At 41.5% G+C, this 24,826-nt stretch overlaps 1 long non-coding RNA gene across 1 annotated transcript; it reads left to right on the forward strand.

Annotated features, from left to right (window-relative positions):
• The first annotated feature begins 99 nt into the window (after positions 1–99).
• LOC118242026 (uncharacterized) lies at positions 100–20,250 on the forward strand. Its single transcript, XR_004776510.2, has 5 exons — positions 100–174; positions 8,640–8,767; positions 12,743–12,893; positions 13,077–13,154; positions 19,773–20,250. It is a non-coding gene; the product is annotated as an uncharacterized LOC118242026 (long non-coding RNA).
• Positions 20,251–24,826: the final 4,576 nt, after the last annotated feature.

The raw sequence follows: 24,826 nt of genomic DNA on the forward strand, positions 1-24,826 counted from the left end.
TTGGGTAAGGCCTCGAAGCATCGCGCTTTTCTGCCGGGCAGGTTTGTGCGCGCGTCCTCCTGTCTCACCTGGCCGGTGACGCACCGGAAGCCCCTCTCTCGGGACGCTAATCGGCCGAGGTTTGCTCGCTCTGCAGGTGCTGATTTTCATCGTCAGCAGCGAGGCACTGCGAAGGTGAGCCCGAGTTTGTGGGGTCGGAGTACACGGAACCACAGCATGAGCTGTGAGCTGCGCTCATTTCCAGTCCTGGAGGATTTAATGTTGTCGGGCGCGTGCAAATCAGCATTCCTGTCTCGCACTCGCACCGTGCAACTCATCAGTCATGTATGACGTTTCTCATAGATGCGGTAGTGTAAGGCAAAGCCCGGTCTAATCGGTGCTATGACTCTCCAGGACTGCATATGTTCATATCTGTTGTAACTGAGCTGCTTGTTATGAGTAGGAGGAGCCACGTTGTACCAACGTGTTTAATTCACCAGTATAAAACACAAGCTTGTTCCGTTGCGATTAATGTTGTTGCGATTAATGTTCCTTATACACACACGCATTACGGGTCCAGTTGCGCTGCAACTGGAACTGGATCTGTTTGCAGATGCTCCGTTTTCTCCCCACGAGTCCCCGAGTTCTTAAAACAGGCTGCCAGGCAGCTCTGCTTCGTCTAGGATTATGTGCTTTTGTTGCCGTTTCTAATGTTGGGTTTCTTTTATTCACATCTAAAGGAAAATAAAGTCTTAAGATAGGAGTAAACAGTGGCTCACGCGGGTAATGTAGTTTAAAAATTAATTCCGCAGAAAAATGTCGCCCAACTTTGCGAGTCTCTCGTAGACTGCCAGTGGCACTTCAGATGAAGCGTTTTGACAGACGCCTCGCCTTTTTTGATTTTCGGGGTCAGATGTCATTTTGTAATGTTCAGGGATGGAATTCCCAAAAGCACAGCAAGATAACAGCCAGAGCGCGTAGGCGTTGTTTGGGATGGGGGGGGCTGGGGGCGTGTCCAACAAATCCTGCTCACTCTACTCGTATGTGCTAGATTTGGCGGCGTGAAACCTACGCCACCGCTAGAGCATAATACTCACGTTTTAAAATTAAGAAGCTTTAGGAAACAGCACAGAACGGTTTTTTTTTTTTTTTCCAGCGTTGTGGAATAAATGTTATGTTATTCTGTACACTTTGTTCTGGCACACATTGCATTGCCGCGCTTTGTGTAAGGCTTCCTTATCTTGCAATTGTATTAATTAGGTTTGGATTCTTTAATCGTACACGTAAACACACACGTGCCACAGGTATATTTCCGTATTCCTGTAGAAGTCAATACAGTTCTTTCTAATTCTAACCAGGTCAGACTAGGAACTGACTTTTTTTTCCTGCTCTTTTCTAACAAAGTAGGTTATTCTTATTTTTCCTCAGTACATTATAATTTGAAAATGTATTGTCATGCGAATGCAGCCAGGCTTAGGGCACAGCACTCTAGGTGTGAATCATCCATTGGCACTTTTAAGAAACCAGTTCAATATGCATTTCCATATTAATATGGATCATAAATTCTCTGCCTTAATAGGGTTTAATTCAGCTGTGCTACAGACTTGGGTTCTAATGGTACCCAGGTGGTGGGGAGAAGGGAATGAGGTCTGTGGGTTTGGTGTTTTGGGGGCAGTGAGGCCGTGCGTGGAAGAGATAAAGTGAGATGGGGAATGAGGTATTTGTGATGGAGGAGCACAGAATGTTCTAGAATTGAGATGAGAAGAATGTACAAAGCTTTATATCAGCTGGGAACGCAGGATGTCTGTTCTCTACAGCTGCCTCACGGCCACGTTGATGCTGCGGCAAATTAACTGCACACTGGCGTACGGCGGCAACAGAAGTATTATCCAGTCAAACTTTACATACATAGAAACATGCACGCAATCACATAACGAAGCTCTGAATATACATTTATTCATCATCCTAATTTGATTGGTTTTCAGTCAGTGGTGAGGCTGACCAGGGGGTGGGTGGTTGGGGAAGCAGGATTTTTTAATTATTATTTATTTGTTTGTTTTATGGTCTTGTTTACAAACTGCCAAAGTGTGAAGTGTCTGCTCAGATGTGTATGAGAAAGGCTTTCAACCTGCCTGGAGCATGATGGGCAAACAAGAATGGCATAAATTTTCTTTATATGAGCTTGTTCAGGATTATCATTCTCTATATTATACTCTATAACAGAAAAACACAGAACTGATCTGTTTGACTATGTCTAGCATGTGGTTTTGAGATGACTGGCTAACTGTTATGTGGTTAATAGGCTTTACACTGTGTGCTAGTCTGGCCATATCGGTCTCTCGATCAGTTGGCCTGTCAGTTCGTTGTGACTGTTTTTACTCACGCCACTTTAAACTTCTGATTTTCATCAAAAGCTGAGCAAACTGTAGTTATTAAACACTCTACCTCATCACAGACAATAGGGTCATAACTTTCAGTTTGGAGTGTTCTGCAATCATGTTTTCTTGTTCCAGAGCAAAAAAAATAAAAAATCATTATATGGATAAAAGCAAGAATATCCTAAGTGAGACATCCTGCTGTGTATATAAATGTTTGTGAGAGGCTTGTGATAGAAATGCACCGAGTGATAAAGCTTTGTTTTCTCTGTCTTATTAACTTCATTGTTTTTGTTCTTCAGATGATGGTTATTCAGCTCCATTCACTTTTCTTACACTACATGTTTTTTGCCCTGTGGGACACGACTTCTATCTCATAGACCTGCAAACGCCTATTAGAATGCACACTTCTGAACAGCTGTAACTGAGCTTTGGTAAATTGCCAGCATATGAGCTGCTACGGTCGTCATGGAAACGGACGCTTAGGGCACCACTGATGGATAGCCTGAGAGCGAGAGGTGTCAGGATGGCCATTTTTGAGTTCGATTGCATGCGATATCTCTGATGTGTTCTCATCCCCCTCACCCATTGCACCATGGACCCTTAATTCCAGGCATGACTAATCAACCCCGAAGAGATGCTTAATCATCCATCACTCCTGCTCCACTAAACTGCCTCTGCAGCACATAACGGCAGCAGAAATCAGAAAAAACTGCTTGTGGTGTTTGGCCATGAGAGTGACCATACCTGCAGACAATGTGTAATTTCAGGAGGTTTAATCTCCCAAACCCTGCTCAACCACTTAGACAGAGAAACACCAGACATCTCCAAGAAAATACAGAGTATGACTGTGTGAATGTGTGAGTGTGAAGACAGAGCGGCTGCAAATGAGTGACATTTTCTCGCCAGGGCCTTCCGCTCTTGAGGGACGTAACATTTGGAGGCTGAGCGTTTGGAGCCAGCGTGAGCTGCTTCAGAATGACCCTGTGGGCATTCTGCCAGTTGAGCTAATTACTGCTCCGCCTCTGCCAGCTCCCACACGTGAGGGGAAAGGGCCAATGCCCACTGCTCATGTTCCAGCAGGGCTTCACTCTGCCAGCAGAGCCAGCGAGAAGCAAAGGAGAGAGAGAGACACACGTTCTCCCTTCTGACTGTCCTGCGCTCCGATTCACATAGATTCACTCGGCTTGCTCTACTGCAGCTGATGTATGGAATGGTTTTTTGTGTTTGTTTAAGACAATGGTTCCCATTGCATAGTTGTTTCTGCTCTGAGAGTCTGCTGGTTTCGTAGGACTGCATGATATAAAAGCTATTTGGCAGCGCTGCTTGGCTAACTGTAAGCCTGTGTCTGTAATTTCTGCTAATTGAGCTGCTGGGTAATCAGTGGCCTAATTGGCTTTTTGCTGCTTATTGATTCTGCTGTGACTAGTGGTCACATGCTGACCCATTGCCCCAAAACAAAACCAGTGTTTGATCTAAATGGTGGTGTTATTCTGCATAGGTCATCTCACTAATCATTAGAATCCTGCTTTTACATGTCCATGACATACACACAAAGTAAACACTGAGAGAGAGAGAGAGAGAAAACTTAACACACACACAGAGTGGAAAGTGCAGAAAGAAGATGGCTTCTTATTGGCAGTTATTAGGCACTGTAGTGAGGGACACTCAGGACAGTAATTATCTTCTCCTTCATCTGAAATCTACTGCAAGGTTCCTCCCATGAACAGTTATTACTCATAGCTTGAGGAGGAGTGACGCAGTCCTTTCAGTCTGTTGTTTTTTGTTTGTTTGTTTGTTTGTTTTTAATACAGGCAGCACAAATGGAAAACAGACAGATGAAGCCATTACACCCAAGTACATTTCAAATGCAATGGTCCTTTAAGCTCATTGTTGCAGTGGTTTGGACACCTTCCCAGTTATTGCCGTGCTTGGAAGTCTGTTTGTTTAGTGATTTTTCATTTAGAATTTTAAAACAGCGAAAAGGGAAAAGATGGGACAAACTGCATTTTTACTATTTTATATCTGTTAAAAGTGTAATGCAGTGACTGAAAGCTGTTTCTTGAAAACTTCCTAAAGTTCCCAGGAAAGCCCCAGATCTGTATAAGGCAGAGATAAGTTGTTATGTTTCATCTCTGAGTCAGAGGTAGCAGTAGCTGTTCATTTGGATGTAAAGAATTCTGACATACTCTTGTCATCCTGTTGTCCTGTAGGACAGTCCAGTCCTGCGCCTATATTTCACTGTATGAGCATTTCTCAGCTTTTATGATCTAGTCTAGTGTCTCCAGTCATGGTGGTGGGACCTGAATATGTTAAAATAGCTGAGAGGATGGAAGAGCCGTTATGCAGTAACCTATTTAAGGCCTGAAATCCTATTAATTAGAGGTGCTTGCCAGCATGTCTTAGATCAGTGATCACTATCACAGGAGGAACTGGCACTAGATCGTTCATTCTCTGAGGTGCACATTTTCTTTCTGTAATGTTCTAAAATTCTCATTGCAGTTTCAGAATGTAATAGGCCATGGCTGATAGAAGTGACATTGTGTTTCATCCCTGGACTGTTACTGTATGTGATGCTAATACAGATTTGCTGAACAAAACATCAGTCCAGCATGACTGATGGGTCTTCTGTAATAAGAAATGGTTGGTAATTCCTGTGGCCTCTGCCATTGCTGAGAAACCTTTGATACCAAGGGAATCTTGACATGTGACAGACGGCATTAACATTTTAATGTTAGCACAGCACGATGGCAAAGCATCACTGTCTTCGCTGATCTGAGCCAAGTCAGCACTGTATTGACTGAGAACCGGAGTTCACACAACGCATAAATCGATAGAAAAATAAGAGAAGCCTTCACTCTCTTTCATCAGCCACCAGGAGGATCTAAAACGCACAAACGTACCACTACAGCCATAAAAACACACTAAAGGAAGAACCAGACTTTGAAGTCGACCCCGTTCCTCTTTCTGACTTTCACAGCAAGGCACTCTGTTGTTGTCATCACTGGTTAAATTCATGATGGGAATGTAAGCAAAGCCAAAACATGCCGAATGTGTTTTCCATTGTATGGAAAACACGTTAGCAGAATACAGTAATACATACCATTCATTCAATATTTTTTTTCTTTAAAATTGCACTCCAATTCCACAGTTTCTTGTGTAATAACACTCTGTCGGCTTTGAAATTGATCCTATACTGCCTTCAGGCACTGTTTGTTGCTATGGCACCATGTTTTTACTAGAGTAAAAGGAGTCAAGACTTTTGCGGACATTGTTGAAAGTCTAGGATGTATCTAGGTTTGTCATATTGATTACAATTTCTAATGTCATTATCTGCATACAGAGGATCTGACACTGCAGTACGGTAAAGTAAGTGTGTGCGTGTGTGTGTGTGTGAGAGAGAGAGAGTGAGTGAGTGAGTGAGTGAAGGAGAGTGTGAAAGGCATGCTTTGGGTAATGAGGATTAGAACAGAGTGGATTTCTGTATCAGACTCTGCAGTTTTCTGACTGCCCAGCCTGGGTTTTACACAGTTCAGAATTGAGGATGTTCTCAGTGCTGAATGGAGAATAAAATAGGCTCAGAAACTCTGCTAGATATCTTGGGATTTATTCCTCGCCCACATAATCTGAATGATCACAAAATATGCAGCACTGTAATGCATTCAGAGTGAACCATCACTGTCGCCTGTGCTTGATAGGACAGTATATGGCAGACACAGCTGCTGTGGTCACAGCCTGAACCTGCCAGTGCAGAAGAGTCAGATCTCTCAAACTCTCCCATTAGTCCTAATCTAGAAGATTCTAGAGTTTTCACTGTGGTTCCAAAATGTAGAAGTGTTGCTACTGTTAATGTATATAGGAGTGAATACTCCTATAGGTCAGGTTACAGTAGAGCTGAGGCTCTTCCACTTGTACAGTCGCTGAGAGTTTGGGTTTGTTGCCTCAAAGGGGGAGGGAGTTGCTGCTTAGTTGGATTTTCAGTCCAAAACGCTAAAGCTACCACTGAACTCTGTGACCAACATGGATAATCTTAACCCACTCAGATGCTAATTGAATGAGAGGGTTTTTATTTTGCTTTGCTCTCTTGAGCCTGCACTTAGTCCATGCATGTGAAGTAATGAGAACAGAAGGACAAGCTAATAAAATAATACTAAAAAAAACCCCACACATTAGTTTTGCATTAGGCATCCAGGGGCTTTGTTACCATCTCATTCATCAAAGCTCAAGAGCCTGAAAAACGATGACGTCACAGCCATAACTCAGGGTATGGACATGTGAATTGGTGTTGATTCATAGAATGCTATAAAGAAAAAAAAAAAAGATAGATTGCACTAAAAATCCAGCAGCAATTTAATTCTTACAGAGTTCATCTGAATAAAACTGAACTATGTATGGTTTAAACAGAATTACAGCAAGAAATTAGCTCTCTTTCTCTCTCTCTCTCTCTCCCCCTCCCCCCCCAAACATATTTGATTCCAGATCCTGTGTGCACTACATTAATTGTGTGTTAATTACCCCATTTAGATTGGCAATATCTTGTTGTCTTGTTTTTGCACATTTATTATTTACATCTGTATTAATATTGTATATTGTAGAGCCGTGGGGCAATCAGAAGATGAATGTGCCTGTGAATGTATGTACCATGGCTGTCAACATTTCCAAGACAGAGAAAAGTGTGTGCATGTGTGTGAATGATTGATTGTGCACATGTGCATGCACATACATGCACCAGGGTGTCTGAGACTGTGGTCAATACTGAAGCCAGTAAATCTTTTATGTCAGCAAGAAACCTGCACACCCGCTTCAACAGCCTTTAACACACTCTCACACTTACTCACACAAAAATACCTTCAGTTTTGTTTATAGCAATATTAAGTTGAGTTTGGATCTAATACTGAGAATGTAGTTTCCTCCAGGATCAACAAAGTTTGACTGAGATATCAATCTATCCTAGCTATCTAACCATCTAGAGGTTAGCACCCTTGTAAACATGCACACACCCTCATTCGGTCTATAGTCTATAATGTAAACCACCCATAACACCAGTGCCCTGCTCCAGCTCAGGCTTTACTCTTGCAGTATTAAAGGACCCTTATTTTCCAGCCTTGCTGTATTATCATCCATGCTGTGCTGACTGAATGTGAGAACCAGCCATATTTTCCCACAGTGCAGTAATTACAGACCCGTTGTCTTCATATCAGCTACAAAATGCTGTAACCCAACCACAAAGACATACAAATAAATAACATTCACACCCTAAATCTATTGGTAACACTGAGCATCCATTATTTCTTCCTAACCTCAGCACCTTAGCATGCAATATTAATGCCCACTAAATAATGAATGTAGCAAAACAATAGAAAATGACTTTGGTTAGGTAGAATGTCATTAGGAGAGGAGCCAATCTCTCTTCCTCAAATGCACGGACCGCATGCACTGCTTGAACACTCTATCTACCAATCTGTTGCTCACATCAAATGTCCCCAGAGCTTTTGCACTCTTTAATAGCCTCTATCCGTTTGTCCTCTGCTCCTCCGAGGGACGGGGATGATGGTTTCCCAGTGAAATGAAAGACATTATTAACCCTCTCAGGAGTGGGGGTTTCTCTATGGGACTCTAACTCTTAACTGGTTGTAGAATTATTTGATTGGTATTTTTAAAGATGGATAAATGCCATCATTATATCATCAGTAGTAGGCATGTGGCATTCCAATTCCATTAGCATGGGCAAAGTCTATGCGAGAAATCTACAAAGGATGTTTCAAACTTCATGTATGCTCGGGAATCCTAAGATTAGTTATCGGTTGTGGCTGATTAAGATTAGCAGCAGGTATAGAATTGGTTATGGGTGAGATAATTTGTTCCTTTGAGGATGCATTAGCCATCCACCTGCTGCTGACAGAGCACAGCAGAGGGCATGGTCAGGATAATTGGGTAATTTATTCATCTCTGTTTTGACAAACTCCATTATCTCTGGCATATCTGATTTCATTTATAAATGACTGACAGAAGAAAGGAGTTGTTAAAACTTAAAGAAAAATAAAGAAAATCAAATGCAGATGCAGTGTTCTTGACTTGCTGTTGGAACTTTCGTTGGCCAAGTGCTGCATGGGTTAGGAAGGGTTAAATTGCTGTCACAATGCACTTAATTTCATAATCTGTTTCACAAAGATATATGAGTATGAATACACTGAAGAATTGATGCACTCTGGGCTTAATTCAGATAAATCTCTAATTTCCTTTTTTTTCCGGTCTGCTGGTCATAATTGCATATCTGGCTCTCAGTGGTCTAGTCTCTGGCTGTGAGTGTCTGGAGCCACAAGCCCCACAGGGTGCAGGTCTACCACAGGACTTCATGGCCCAAACAAGTTTAAGGCCTGTCGAGCAAGACTGAAGGGCATATCGCACACCAGGTAAAGTAACAGCTCATCTCCAGTGTCCATGTTGTTGCTCTATCCTCGCCTGTCTGTGACTCTTTACTCTCTTTTTCTGTCTGCCTGCCTCTCTCTCTCTCTCTCTCTCTCTCTCTCTCTCTCTCTGAGTGACTGTGCTGTAATGGGGGAGGCAGCAGTAGATCATTGGGGCAGGTTATCAGGGCGCAGTAGGGCCTTCATCATTGTTGAAGCTGTGCGAAGGTCAGGCCAGCTGCCTGTGTGGAGTAGAGCTCATTGTGCTGCCCTGCCTTATGAAACCATGAACAAACACAGAAGCTACAAACAGGAGCAGTGTTTACCAAATGCAGTGCCAGACGACCACTGCTACACAGCGTATGAGGTAATTATGGAGCTCTATAGGAGATGAGCAAGGCATGAAGGGGAAAATCTAAGATATATATTTCTGCTGGACCGAGCAGCTTAAGTTGTGCTGGACTTTTTCTTGCGTAAAATCAGTTCTCACACAATGACTCAGTCAATACATCCAAATGGTGAATGCGCTCATCTCAACTGCTTCTTCTGTTTCTTTTTTGAGGAACAAAACCCTTTCCAGAAACTACTGTCGTTGAGCTCTTATGCCTCATTTAACTGGCCTTTAATTTTATTTAGGACACTCACTGAGTGTGTCCTCATATGTGAGAGTTTTGTCCCAAATGAAGGGTCTTATTAAGATGGGTAAAGGGTATAAGACCACCAAGCTTCCCGACCGAGCGGAGCCCCTCGGAGCCCTGCTGAGGGGGCTGCTATTTGTGTTGCTCTCCTTTGCACTTTGTCCCTGTAGTTCTGGTCAGCCCGTGACCACACACCTTGGTCTGTCTTAATGGACTCATTAGCACATCATAAAAGCCCACTGCTATAAAAGCAGGGACAGCACTGCATTCATTTCCCATCCCAATACCAATGTGCTCCATTATTTAATGTGATTAGACTGCAGAGAAGCCAGGTCTGTACTTTAGTTGTCCACACTCTACATGCTCACAGTTGCACTGGTGCCATTTTGGAATTACCCTGTGCCTCAATCATAGTCCCACCGTCAGTAATGCTCAGAATTACCCTGCACCTCAGCCAGAGTCGCACTGTCTGGTAATGCTCCGTTTGTCCTGACGGTCCATCGGCAGACTGGTGTGGCTCGCTGTGCCTCGGTGTCTGAGAGAAGCTGCCCTTGATGCTTAATGAACACCTCTGTGGGTCTGCCGGTAGAAAGGCAGATCTGCCCTGGGCCTGTGGTTCCTACTGCCAGTCTTGTCGGGTAATTATGAAGGCCCACCTGAGCCAAGTCAGAAGAGTATGAGCAAGAGGAGCCAAGGGTGAGTTCTGGATGGTTTCTGTGAGGCAAACACTGTGCTCTCACTGCACTGGATCAGCCCTTCCTTTTGACAGTACATTTGGCTTTCTGCTGTTATGCAACAGGGAGAATTTTTATTTATTTATTTATTTATTTATTTCTGTTGCAAAAACCTCTCATTTGTGGTGGGTCGTAAATGATGTGGGGTTCGGCAGTGACGCACATGGACAGAAATACAGTGCTGAGGTCAGCCTGAAAGACACCCTCCCAGTTACCCACAGTCGCTCCGAGCTCAGCCTGCTGACGTGCGACACACACCACGTCTCCCAGCCACAGCTCACTGCGGAGAGTGAGTCATCAGGGTGGGAGCAGGCCACGCTAGTCGGAAGTCTCGGGCCCTGTCTGCGGTGTGTCTGTGTCTCTCTCTGTCTCTGTCTCTCTCTCTCTCTCTCTCTCTCTCTCAGTTGTAGTGTTGGCTCTGGAATTTATCTTTGTACATTTGAGGCCACCTGAACATGAACCTTTAAGCAGAACACAGTGAACCTCAGTGTCTGCCATTTTTAGGAGTCGCTCTTTTTGTGCAAGTGTCTGGTGTACCACCTGTACTGAACTGCTTGCTGGGTAACTGGGTAATTAAAGTCATAGCATAGTTTCTGGGCAAAAGAGAAGTGATAGCAGGTATTTTGTAAGTTAATGTTTTTGCTGTGAGAATAACAGAGGGCATGGGAGGTATGACTGATCTCATTTCCCAGGACACAGATTTGGGGAAGGATTCCAACAAGTGGCTGAATCTGATAAATGTTTTGTGGAGGGATGTTTCCGGAACAGGTGGTGTCCTGGATGATGTAATGTTAATGAGGACTTTCTCTGCAGTTGCTGAGCTGTACTGTTTCTTTTGCCAGCGGAACAGCTGAAGACCCACATTAGAAAATGATGGAAGATGTGATGACATTAAAATAACAGCCACAGCAAGACGAAATGGGTACAGATGCATTTTCAGCTGGTCGAGAAGATCTGTGTGTCACTGTGATCCCTCGCAGAAGGAGATGGTGATCAAGTGTGTTGCAGAAGGACTCCAAGAAGACTTAGCGGTGTTCCATGTTATGAATTCCAGAAGGTTTGCAGAATTCCAGTATGTGAGACGTCCTTCCTCTTTTCTGTGTGTCTTGCCCTTGTGTGTCAGTAGGAGTGAAATCATATGAAAACTTCAGTGCTCCCTAAAGGCTTGCTGGAAGTTCTTCCACTGATATACAAGGAGAAGACTAGAGGGGACAGTACACAGCCTGCTTCATACTCTCCTGTCTCTCCTTCTAACTCTCTCTCCGTCAATGTTTTTTTTCTTTCCTCTCCTACTAGCTCTCTTTTTTGCCCTCTCTATGTTCTCTCTCTCTCTCTCTCTGACCCTCTCTCGCATTCTCTTTCTCTATGTTGACAGTAGGAGTCTCGTCTGCGGTGAGGGAGACTTGCAGCCTTCCCCCATTACTGTGCTCGCTCCGAGTTTATTTCATAATGCCACAGCGAAGGACAAGTGTTCTGACAGCTTCCCTCTCGGTTCTCCAACCCTGATTTATTTCTCCTTGCATAAGTTGTCTCTTACATAAAGGACACTTTTTTTATTTTAACATAGCTTATTTTATATAGCAATTTATATTATTTGTGATGTCATTATTCCTTGTAGTAATACAGAACCAGACCAATAAGTGTTCAACAGTTATATATATGCACAGTGTATGTGTTTTTTCGTGTATACATTGGCATATATATATATATATATATATATATATATATATATATATATATATATATATATATATATATATATATATATATATATATATTTTTTTTTTTTTTTTTTTTTTTTTTTTTATTTTTTTTTTTTTCACTAAGCATTCTAATAGTTTGCACCAACACTCACCAGGCATTTTATTGTGTATATTTAAGTTGCAGGTACTTTTAATAGGTACCTAATTAGGCCACTAGTTGTCTGCCTCTACTCCTGTTCATCACTGATTGGTTCCTGACCACAGGACCACTGTTGACCAGATTACTGGCAGTGGTAGTGTGTGTCGTGCTGGTATAATAGCATCAGGCACAGTAGTATTGCAGGGGGTGCACATGTCTGTGTCACTGCCGGGCCGAGGGTGGTCTGCCAAGTCGAATGATCAGAAACTGACCGCTAATGATGAGCTGAAGCGGGCTAACGCAAACTGCACTCGATAATAAATGGGCTATGCAAGTAGGTAAGTGTGGTTCAGAACGACAGGGCATTCGCACATCTTTCGGAAGGAGATTTAAAGTCACGGACTGGTTAGCAATGAGCTGCAAACAACGTTTGATATCGCACCCAAATTTGGAGCAATTATCAATAGTTAAAGTTGACCATTTGCCCAGTGGGGCACTGTCTTAGCTCTGTTTGTGGCAGTACTTTTTAATTATATGTAATTATTAAAATGAAATTTCTTGCACAGCCTCTCAGAGAAAGTTGAATCATCATCTAACCTTCTGAAGTTATACTTTCAGTGTCAACAACAATGTGTGTGTGTGTGTGTGTGTGTGTGTGTGTGTGTGTGTACAAACTGGAGGTGGTCAGAAGGGTACCTTAAAGGACAAGAAGTGCTGATATGCATCTACTGCCTCTGCGTATTCTACTGCAGCGTTTGTGTCTGCAGTGGGAGAGGAGCTGAAGTGGACGTTTGGATGCTCATAGTAGTGTTGCATCCAGGCTAACAGTGGACAGGGAAGATGGACACACTCCAGGACAGCACAGCATGCGAGGCTGCCCATGTGGTAGTGCAAATCAGTGCAAACGACCTGCGACAGGTGGGAGAGAAAACACCAGAATCAACATAGATAAAAGTCTTAAAATTTGGATACAGTTTTTAGAAAGGCTCAAAGGCAACATTAAATAGTCAACTCTTTACAAGCATACACACATTCTGCAACAAATACTGTCTGGAAGTTTCAGTCTGGCAACTATATACAGAAGGTATATTCTTTTTTCAGAGTCTCAGTCTGGACTTTCTTCCAGCTCCTGGATCCTCTGTAGTTGCCTTGGCTTCATGTCTAAAGACGAACCAGAGGGTAGGTTAACTGTTCTCTGGGTCTGTTAGGAAGGACAACATAAGTGCCCTTTTTCCAGAATGATTGTGGTCTGTTGGGCAAACCATCCTGGTGTGAGTGCATCATACAGAATTGCCTGGGTCTGCAGGGGTCACAAAGTACACTGTAGTACAAATTTTACATTGACAGCATTTAGCAGACACTTTTATCCACAGTGACGTACAATTACACCAAGTACAAATCAAGCAATTGAGGGTTAAGGGCCTTGCTCAGGGGCCCAACAACTGTAACTTGGCAGTGGTGGGGCTTGAACTGGCAACCTTCTGATTACTAGTACACTACCTTAACTGCTGAGCTTACATGGTGTTCAAAACTGGTCTGGGAGCCCCATAGCACTGCACCAATCAGAGCCCATTTCTCAAAAGCAATGTAGTGTTCAAATATTAAAGGACAGAGAGTGTTCAGGACGATGCTCTATCATTTAACAATCATCTTTGTTTTGCAATGCTTTTGGGAAACCAGTCCCAGATTGGTTACTTACTTATCTAATTCTACTCAAAAGATAATCATCAAGTCCTTGATGATCTGATTTTTTTTCAAAATCTTTCAAGGTTAATTGAAAGAAATCTCCCCCCCCCCCCCCCAGTCTTGGCACTAGCGCTCAGCTGTGCTCTGCTACATGTGCACTGGGTTTTATGATGTTTGACAGACCTTTTGTTGACCTTCACAGAGAAATGACTGGCTTCTCTATGTGTCCTTGTGTCCAATGTTAAACCCCCCACCAACCTAGGAGAGCTTTTTACAGTCCTATTCTGTTTTGGCCTCCTCTCCCCCACATTTCCTCCACCCCCCAGACTAGGGGAAAAGAAACATCTTGCATATCTGCTGGTCTAGTGTGCCATTCTTTCATGTGTCGAGCTTCTGCCACTTTGATCTTTACAACACTGGGTTATCTGCCCTGTTCTTCTAATACATTTCACCACTGAAAATGAAATGTTTTTCAAAGACCTACTTATCCAAAGATTAAGATGGAAGATATTCTGATCTTAAACCATTCTTAAAGGGTTGAGGGCAAACTCACTGACAACAAAAGAAATAGAAATCTTTTGAGATTCACATGCAATTTACAGATAACCCCAAAACCATTCTTTTGTAAATGGACTTACCTCTGTCTGCTCCACCATATCCAATAAGTGAGATTTTGGATCTGTATATTGCATTACTTTGAAGTTAAATTAGAATTTTAATCACAAAGATTTTTCAGGTTGTTTGTAAAGGTTTGCAAGTTGGAAGTTTGAGCGGGATAAGTCATAGTAGAGGTATTCTGAAAGTAAATAACACTGGATTAATAAAAAAAAATCAGATATCAAAATGTAGCAGCTTGGACTAATTAAAATGCTTTTAAAATTATTTTAAGTACAGGTGATCAAATGAGAGTTTGCTGAGAAATAAGGTAATCTCTCAGGTTAACTGAGGGATTAGTTGAAATTGGGTTGGGTTTGGTGAAAACACATGCTATTATTTTGAAAAAACACTATAAATGAAACACAACCAAACAATGTGACTAAGGCTCCATTAAAATTAAACCTTGTATTCTGGAAATGTAGAAAAATAGGGGGTTTTATTAGCAGCATCTTTACCAACAGTTGTGATTTAGATTTCTTCCCCCTCACTTTTTGATATAATCATGTTCTTTGGTCAGTGGTAACTTTGGTTAGATTCTCAACTGTAGTATTAGTCATTTCAAAAAGAGAAGTGTCATGTTTCACTGTGCCTAACGGTAAACAGTGTATGGCAACAGCTTAAACTCTGCATGTTCTAGCCCTCCTCCTGACAGCCTAATCAACATAGCAATAAAACATTCACTTAATTAGAACTCGTTAATCTCAGGCATTATGCATTAATGGATGTAATTAATTATGCAAGGAACTTGCTCTCAGTAAACGACTACCAAGAGCATCATTGGGAAGCCAAGCCGAACAGCTCTGTACTAAAATTTTTTTTTTTAGACGCCAAACTGAGGTCAGGTTTCTGGGTTGGTCTTACAGTGTAGTGTAGTAGGATTTGGATATCCAAAGATGAGCAGAACAGAAGCTAAACTCAAACAGGGTACTGAACAGGCAAGGTTCGTGCTCTGTTGCAAAGCTCCACATTGGTTGGACCAATCGTAACATTTCAGACTGGGTGTGCATGTGTGCCTGTATGCAACAGATACCCATCAGTGTGAATACTGCACAGCATAAAATGATGAAGAAAAAACAGGTTTTCATCTGTGTTAAAATGTGGATTAACATTTTATTAAAACTTGATCCATTTATTTTTATTATACAGTGTAGACAATAGTAGAGCAAAAACTCTACTGTATTTACTGTATGCAGGTTTGAACATGCAAGAGGTGCAGCGCACCCTCTAGCGTGTCTCTCTGCTTGTGCTCTACTAGCCTCTACACTCTGTATAATAAAAATAAATTGATCAAGTTGTAATAAAATATTGAGTCGTCCCCCCAAACTTTTATTTCCCTTCCTTTTTCCAAGGCACAAAGAAATAAAAGTGAGCCCGTTTTCTGTATCCAGGCATCAGGCCAACAGAGACTTCCCTTTCTTGGGGTTATAACTGGAGATCTCCACACCAATTCTTCCTGACCCACTCCTATAGTTATTGATATGACATGTGTCTGCAGAAGGGCTGTAAATTCATAAGCTCTCTGGATCAATGAGCTCAATCGATGTGATGCAGAGTCTTTATTCCCTTTAAAAACCTTGCGCTTGCATTTTTGCACCTGAGTCATGCTGTCTCCTGTCGCTGTCACACACTCTCCTCATCAATTTTAGCACCACAGAAAGCATGGGCTTTGGAAAGAGTGGTTGTGGAACAAATCACGTTAGTTTTCAATCCCTCATCTGCTCAGAGCTGCAAAAGGATACAAATATATAAAATAACAGGTGATTCTAAATGAGTTTACTGATTCAGGCCTGCCTTAATGAGGATGTACGAAGCAGGCAGGTACACGCTGTGTTGCATCACAACTCCAGTTTGCGTTGGCCAAGTTTGCAGACTTAAAAAAAAATCCTGTGGGGAATTTCTCCAGCATAAATTATAGGCTTCGGGATATGGTGAAGTCCAGCCCTGAGCAATAAAACGTATCTTTCATGGCATATATATTTACACTGAGAGGAATGCTGCAATACTGCAAGCTTTCAGATGGTATGTGAAGAGAAAGTTATATAATTTAGTCTTCCATTAACTGTTGAAAGTGAAACAATGTGAGTAGTGACACAATGTCGGTGCACAGGTTATGAACAGACGGACAGACAGACAGCTATGACACTCTTGTCGCTAAGCAGAAAGGAAAGAACTAGTGCCAGTTAAGGTCAATGGATAACATCAGTCATCTTGTGTGAAAGATTGTAGATGAACACAACACACAAAAATAACTCAATATACCAGGAGGTGGCAGTAGTCCATATTTCTAATTTAAAAAAAAGAAAACTGGAAGACCCAGTGTGAATCTATTGTCTTTGCCCACTTCTGAAAGTAAAGCAAACTAGCCTAACTGCCAAATGCTGAATCCATTTGCTCTCTTTGGTTTCACTTCCCATGAATCGATGCGCAAGGCTGAACAGCAAATCGGAGAACATGCTCAATTTGCCCAACAAGCACTGACAAGGTCTGGTTAGGTCCAACGCAATAGTGCACACCCCAGAAACTATAGACAACAGCAAGCCATAGATGCCCATCCACAGTTATGGTAATTTGTTGCTACACCAATCTGAAGACCAGTTACATTTGTGGCATTTAGTTACAAAATAGTTTCTAATCTGGTCACAAAGATGGGCACCTCACAAATTCAGTAGGATGTACCAGGCTAAATAAAGAATAAAGAAGACATAAATACATAATATCAATTACAGTATATCTGGCAACCAACACACATAAAAACACCTGTACAATGTTAGCATCAGTTGAAGTGATATTATTCCCTATGTTTCAGAAACTCAGGGGTTGTTACCGTAAATGAGAGGACAAGTCACAAAGTACTTCATAGTACTTTGAGATGACACACTGTTACAAGTCCTGACCTATCCAGTTTTAAAAGTAAAGGTGTGGTGTTTAAATCATAGGTCTATTAGGGAATAAACAGTTTCAGACCAAGTGTTTTTCAAATGCTGTTATGAAATCTCAAATACAAGTGTTCACACAATTGGTAATATTTACCATAGCCAAAAATGCCTCAAGAGTGTAAATGTAAAGACCATTATTAAATTGCTTACACCTTCACAATGACATGGTTTTTTTTACTGTTTTATGTGTTCCCACATGTACTTCTTCTTGATTTTTTGCATTGTGGGTAAGATGAGGGTGTATCACTAGAGTGCTGAATACAAGTGGTTAACAAAGAAGGGTATGATCACCTGATCATACTTAAAGTGATGTTCCAGATCTCATAGCTATGGGCATTCAGGAGAGGTTGCCATAAACATGAAGACCAGTGCTGAAATACTTCAAGCTTTGAAACATTGGTATATGTCACTATAACACATTTTGTAGCTCTTTGTGAGAAGAGTTTAAATACATAGCCACCTAAAACACTTATACCATGTCTGAAGGCCAAGGTAAGTTCTTAAGAGTAATACCAGAAGACTTCTGCTACAACCCATGTCTTTGAGCTGTCTCTAGCTCTAAGAGTCCAACAAAAATGCTCCATGGTTAGTGGTGTCTGAATGTTTGTCTTTTGGAGTAAAACATGCTTATACAGAACAACTCATAATAAATTATTATTAGGCATGTTGCCTTGTAGTCTAACTGGTATAGCCTGGTACACTTCCCCAGATACATAAGAAAATGAAACTCAAGTTAAAAATATAATCACCTAATTATGATTAACTTGGTGTTCCAGAACTCACAACCATGGTAACCTACCATAAATGTGAAACCTAGTCCTTAGATGCATACCAATTCAGAATGTTAACTTAATGTATGTTTTGCTGATTTATTTTTTTACTATAGCTTATTTTGCAGTTGGTGTGTCCTAAGTTGGCCACACATTATTCTCCATCCAGTCTGGGAGGGGAACCATGGGAAGAGAAGTTATTTTCTGTTGATTATGAGCCATGTGTTCCGTATAGGTAAGAAAGAAATTCTGGGATGGTCCTGATATTTGAATGAGTTTGTCTTTGAGTAAACCCCTCTGTTAAGCCAGGTTTCACTTATTTCCCAAAAGCAATACGTAACCAGTTCATACATACTTAATGTGTGGCTCCAGGTTTCACATTTATGGTAACATGCCACAAATGTGAAGACTAGTTCTGAACTACATCCCTCTTAAAAGTAGTCAGTTGTTATAAATATGGGCCAGGCCACTTTTACCTCTTACCATGCACCGCCTCAGGTGTGAGGCAGGCATGACTAGGCTGTCCATTATTTACCACACTGTATGTGGTCCCTGTGCTGGGTGGTAGCCTGGAGACATGAGGGGTCCTCAGCGGATCATCTACTGACTCAGGCTCTGTGTGAGTAGGAGGAGCCTGGTAGAAGGGTCCTAGCCCCCAGTTAGAGAGAGAAAAGAACAGGCCCCAGTCTAAGAAAACTAAAAAACACTTTTGCACAATTCAAAAAATAATAATAAAACATGTGTTTAAAATTCTGTTATGGTGCTGATACATATTCTGTTGCACCAGTGTTCTCACTCAGGGTTGAAAAATCTGAATTTTTAAAAAACGTACCATGATCAAGAAGACTATGCACATCATAAGACATTTAAAGACCAAGTTGAGTAGCCAACTGTGATTAGCTATTTGCTGATTAAGTATGCAGATTTATGCAAAAGTGGTGTTTTAAGTAACCACAGTGGTTTCTTTCTAATGACAAAAGCTCAGTCAAGTTATCTCTCAGGCAAATCATTGATCAGAGTTTGCCTTCTAGAAGCCAACAATGAGCAAGCCAGGATTCAGGCTCTAATGCAGTGTGAGACCTTCCTCTGTCCTGTCCTGTTTTTGGTAAATTCAGTCCTATTTAACATTTAACCTAGGCTTTCTAAGCATTGTCTGCATCATTACACACTGGAACCTGAGATACTACAGAGTCTGATAAGCTGAAAGCATTTGCACTCTGACTTTCAATGTTCAACAGTTACAAATGCTGTTTCACCATCATGTATCAGTTACACAGAAAAGCACAACTATTCGAAAACTAACCTAAACAAGACACCATCTTTAACAAGAGGGTTAAATTGTTAGGGTAACAATTAAGATAAAGTTTACATTGTTTCTTACTGATAATTATCCAAAATTTCTAAAAACATGACAGAAAATTGCCAACATTACAATTAAGCAACTGAAAAACAGTATAACTGAATTCATTTCCAGTAATATGGTCAAACATCAGTCTCCATCAAATACATGAGAAATCATACTAAATACATACAAAAAAAAACTGTCCTCATCAACTTTTCCTTTTCAGCTGTTTTGTATTTTGATGTTTTAACTCTATAAGGTGCCTTTTAAATTGGCATTATATACTATTAGATTGTTGTTCTTAAGAGCATTAAATTGCAAATGGATTTCTATGTTGATGCTCGTCAAGTGTAATAAAATGTGAGGTATCATAGGCTTATTACAGCGTTATTTCTTTTTTTAATAGCAATACGAGGACTACAGAGCTCCCGCTGGCGGTTCTAAACGGCCTAGTCTTTGGTCACATTCGCCTGACGCCTTTTCAACTGCGCGACTACTGCTAATGTCGCAGGGCTCCCACTGTTGGGTGTGAACAGCAGCAGGTGACGCGCCACTTTGTTACATTTCTAAAAGTCACATTGAACGATTATTCGTACTAGGAATAATACCGTTTAAATACCAAATGACAATTCACATAGCGATTTGTTTTAGTTTGAGCGACATGTTTCCAACACTTAATGTGATTTTGAGTGACATGTTTCCAACACTTAATGTGATGGATTCGGACCCTGTTTACATTGCTTTGAAAAGTGCTGAGGACACAACTGCGGGCATTAGAGTCCCCTTTAAAAAGTCGTTCGCGAGTTCAATGGCAAGAAAACAGCGCTGGAACAAGATTTATGGCCACTTTTGCTGTGTTTAAACATTTGTTTGTGTTTTTTTGTTTTCTATCCATTTTGATTAAATTTCGTTTCACGAAAAGTCAGTTGTGTCGCGTTTATTATCGTGGCATCGTGTTTCACAAAATGTAAGCACGAACGTTTTCTGTTTGTCATTAGGAACATAAAGCATTTCGTTTTATTGACCAGTGTGTTATTACCCAAATGACCACTGATTAAATAAAGCAAAGCCAGCCTGTAGAGGAAACACTTAATGTTTTCAGAGTACACGATCACACCCATATTTGACGTTAATGGGTAAACGCCAGACACCAGCCGTGTGGAGAACTCGTAAGATGTTCGTCTCCTCCAATTCCTCTTCATTCGCACCAAACGTCTGATCGAGCTGGGAAACAACCTCTTAAAGCATCTTAAACAGCCATTATCGGGCAACGTTGTAAAGCGACCTTAGAGCTCGGCTCTTGGTGAACACACGTATTTACCCTCTCTTTTGCTCTCACGCCATTTAAGATACAACGTTAACGGTGTCATTTCATTGCCGAAACAAGTTAACCTACCTGACTGAGGGCTATTGCTTGCTTCGATCAAAAAGGTTCTTTCAAAAACAACACTTCGTTAGCGGGCTCGAAAATTAGACACGAGGATTATTAGAAAGAGGTAAAAATAATATCCTGAGCTAATTTGCAAAAACTTTGTGGTCTAAAATGCATATTAGAGACATCAAATTATACGTTTTATAATTTCTTGCACATAAGGATCCAAACGCTGACAGTATTAATTAGGATAATTAATCGCAGCTGAGGAAAATGTAGGGCCTTGTTTGCAATTAAAATAGGAAGACTGAAATTTGTAATACCAACTTTATGGTGGTTTTCCATCTCCCCAAACTCGAACCTCAGTAACTAAAAGAAAATCTTTAGGCTGTTGTGGGTTTTCAAATAAAGTCCACATTTTCCCTCCTGCCAAATGTCCCCCATACATCACAATTTTCATGTCTTTCCGTAGTACTCGCACAGCGAGGCAGCGTATGCGTGCACAGTTGGGCGGGACCACAGAGCTTACATTTTTTGTGCACCGTAAGGAGCATATCCATATTCCCTGCACCACTCCACAATCCATGATCAGATTCTACTGTGCTTTTTTTTGCTTTTTTTTTCTCTCTCTCTCTCTCACACACACACACACACACACACACACACACACACACACACACACACACAGCCTGGCCAAAAAAAAGGTCACACACTAATATTTCATTGGACCGCTTTTAGCTTTGATTACGGCACGCATTCGCCGTGGCATCGTTTCCACAAACTTCTGCAATGTCAACATTTATTTCTGTCCAGAGCTGCATGAATTTTTCCCTAAGATCTTGTATTGATGATGGAAGATTTGGATCACTGCACAAAGTCTTCTCCCGCACATCCCAAAAATTCTCAATGGGGTTCAGGCCTGGACTCTGTGTGAAAATGATGTCTCATGCTCCCTGAACCACTCTTTCACAATTTGAGCCCAATGAATCCTGGCATTGTCATCTTGGAATATGCCCGTGCCATTAGGGAAGAAAAAATCCATTGATGGAATAACCTGTTCGTTCAGTATATTCAGGTAATCAGCTGACCTCATTCTTTGGGCACCTAACGTTGCTGAACCTAGACCTGACCAACTGCAGCAACCCCAGATCATAGCACTGCCCCCACAGGCTTGTACGGTAGGCACTAGGCATGATGGGTGGATCACTTCAGCTGCCTCTCTTATTACCCTGATGCGCCCATCACTCTGGAACAGGGTAAATCTGGACTCATCAGACCACATGACCTTCTTCCATTGCTCCAGAGTCCAATCTTTATGCTCCCTAGCAAATTGAAGCCGTTTTTGCTGGTTAGCCTCACTAATAAGTGGTTTTCTTAAGGCTACACAGCTGTTTAGTCCCAATCCCTTGAGTTCCCTTCACACTGTGCGTGTGGAAATGCTCTTACTTTCACTATTAAACACATCCCTGAGTTCTACTGTTGTTTTTCTACGATTTGATTTCACCACACATTTAAATGATCGCCGATCACGATCATTCAAGATTGTTTTCTGACCACATTCCTTCCTCCAAGATAACATTTCCCCACTGTCCTTCCACTTTTTAATAATGCGTTGGATAGTTCTTAACCTGATTTTAGTAGTTTCAGCAATCTCCTTAGATGTTTTCTCTTCTTGATGCATGCTAATAATTTGACCCTTCTGAAACAGATTAACATCTTTTCCACGACCACAGGATGTGTCTCTCGACATGGTTGTTTAACAAATGAGAAGCTGCTCACTGCATCAGTTAGGGTTAAATAACTTGTTGCCAGCTGAAACAATCACCCATGCAGTAATTATCCAATGGGAGGCTCTTACCTATTTGCTTAGTTAAATCCAGGTGGTGACCTTTTTTTTTTTTTTTTTGGCCAGACAGCGTATATACATACTACATCTGGCTACGGGTCTCCGTACCACTTACCAGTAGATCATAGGGAATAAGCCATCAGGTCTTTTGGAGAGTGGCCTCAAGGATGTGTAAGGAAAGGGAGTGAGTGCTGTGTTTGGAGGCTATAATTTCTACAAGAATGCTGTTTGAACTCCTGCTTTAAGAAAACACACAGAACCTGCAAGAGACTACTTGTGTGTGTGTGCGCGCGCAAAATAGGCATAAGAGACATAAGGATAAGAGGGAGAGGGAGAGAGACTTTAGAAGACAGGGACAGAAAAGACTGGGACCAAAAGGAGAGTTGGGAGAAGAAAAGAAGACAAACGTCTTCTGTCTGTGGTGAAGCTGCTGTCCTCATCATTTATCTTTGTCATGATGGTACTACATGGTGTTGTTCTCACACACACACACACACACACACACACTCACTCTCTCCAGGGAGTTCTGCCAATAAAGAAAATACACCCTGACCATTTCACATGCTCTTGCAGAAACTAATCCCCACACATCAAACTAACCCATGCTCCACAACTAACCCTTAGATCATACTCTTTGATTTGCCTCCAACAGCAGAGGCACTGTGTTTATGCCAGCCAGCAGTTATTAATTCTGTTTATTATCACTGCTAGTCATTTTCCAATCTACCTGACCAGTTATCTGAATGTATGCCTGCAGCTTAGGAACCCTGACACAGTGCATGGCATTTGATTTAATTAAAAGATAAACATAACAAGTGTTGCTGAACCTTACCAGAGCTTAGCATCATCATAGCTCCTTCTCTCTCGGAGAGATTGATAAGCGATTCATTTCCGATTGCATAACTCCCTTATGTTCTTGCCCCTCAGATTAGACGTATCAGCACCTTCTGCTCCTGCGGCAATGTGTCCGTGAACCTCAGCAGATTCTAATGCCTCCATACCCTCACAGGCATCAAATTTCCTTTGATAACAAATCAGTGCACGAAAACAAACTAAACTAAGTAACACACAGCACACAGCTTAAGGAGTTTCTAGAACAACACGGGTCATTAGCCTAAGTTTTAATTGGTTCTCAGACGGCATCTTGGGAGTCCTTGCGATGCCTCGCTGCTCTCTCCCTTCTCGCTAGTCAGTGGACAACTGCCACATTATATTAATAAACAGTAAACCAATAACATAGCATGAGAGATTCTATTTGTTTGTTTGTTTATGTGTTCATGCATTTGTTTAACTGGATGCATGTTAGACCTGTGTATGATTCCAACTATGCCAGGGGGAGTAGTCACTCAGCCGTGGTAGGAGTAGTAATAACTTTTCCCCCAAGTAATGCGCCAAAACTGCATATACTCCGTGCCATTATACACTGTTACCATGGCAATACCCGAGGCTCTAACAATGATGCTGGCCTTGGTGGTAATGAGTCATTGATTAAAAGCTCTTACTGTTTCATCAGAGGAGTGCTGCTTCTGCTTCTGTTTTGGGGTTTTTTTCTACTCCTCTTCCCGTTTGTCTTCATTTTGTTGATATTGTTGTTGTGGTATTGGTGCTGGTGATCACTCCTTGTCCATTAGACTGGCCAACACAATTTCTGAAATGCAAATTCATATCAAATGAGAACTTGTTTTCCCATTTGTTCTGTTCTTCCGCTGTGTGGGAAGGAAAATGTTAGTGACTGAATTACAATTACAGTTGAAGCATTACAGCAATAAATGCTTCTATAGTTAAGAATTTCAGAGTCTAATCACTGTCGTTATAGAGCCCTAAGCCATTCTCCAGGTTAATCACCCCACGTCCACGCATTTCAGCTGGACCAGTGGTTAAGCTGAGAAATCTGGACAGCTGTCCAGATTTCGGACCCTTGATTCTACGTTCTTATTCATCTTTAACTCTCCTCTTCCGGTTCAGCACTTTAACGGCCTTTGTCCACTGCATACAAACTGCCTGCTGGAGCTAAGAACTATAACAAATGGCATTTTAAAGTACATTCTTTTCCTGAATAGGCAAATTGTATATTTAAATTGACTGGAGCCTTCTGCTGATTGTATTCAGGGGGATTGTTTTCTGTTCTCCTCTATGTTTGGTTAATGAGGCTCCTTTTGTAGAAAACATAATTATCATTTGTTTTATTGTTTATTTACTTTTCATGGACTGCGTGATGTTTATTTTGAAGAATTAGTCAGCA

This window comes from Electrophorus electricus, unplaced genomic scaffold, assembly GCF_041902795.1.
Source record: "Electrophorus electricus isolate QZ-2024a unplaced genomic scaffold, ASM4190279v1 Scaffold374, whole genome shotgun sequence".
Taxonomy (NCBI): domain Eukaryota; kingdom Metazoa; phylum Chordata; class Actinopteri; order Gymnotiformes; family Gymnotidae; genus Electrophorus; species Electrophorus electricus.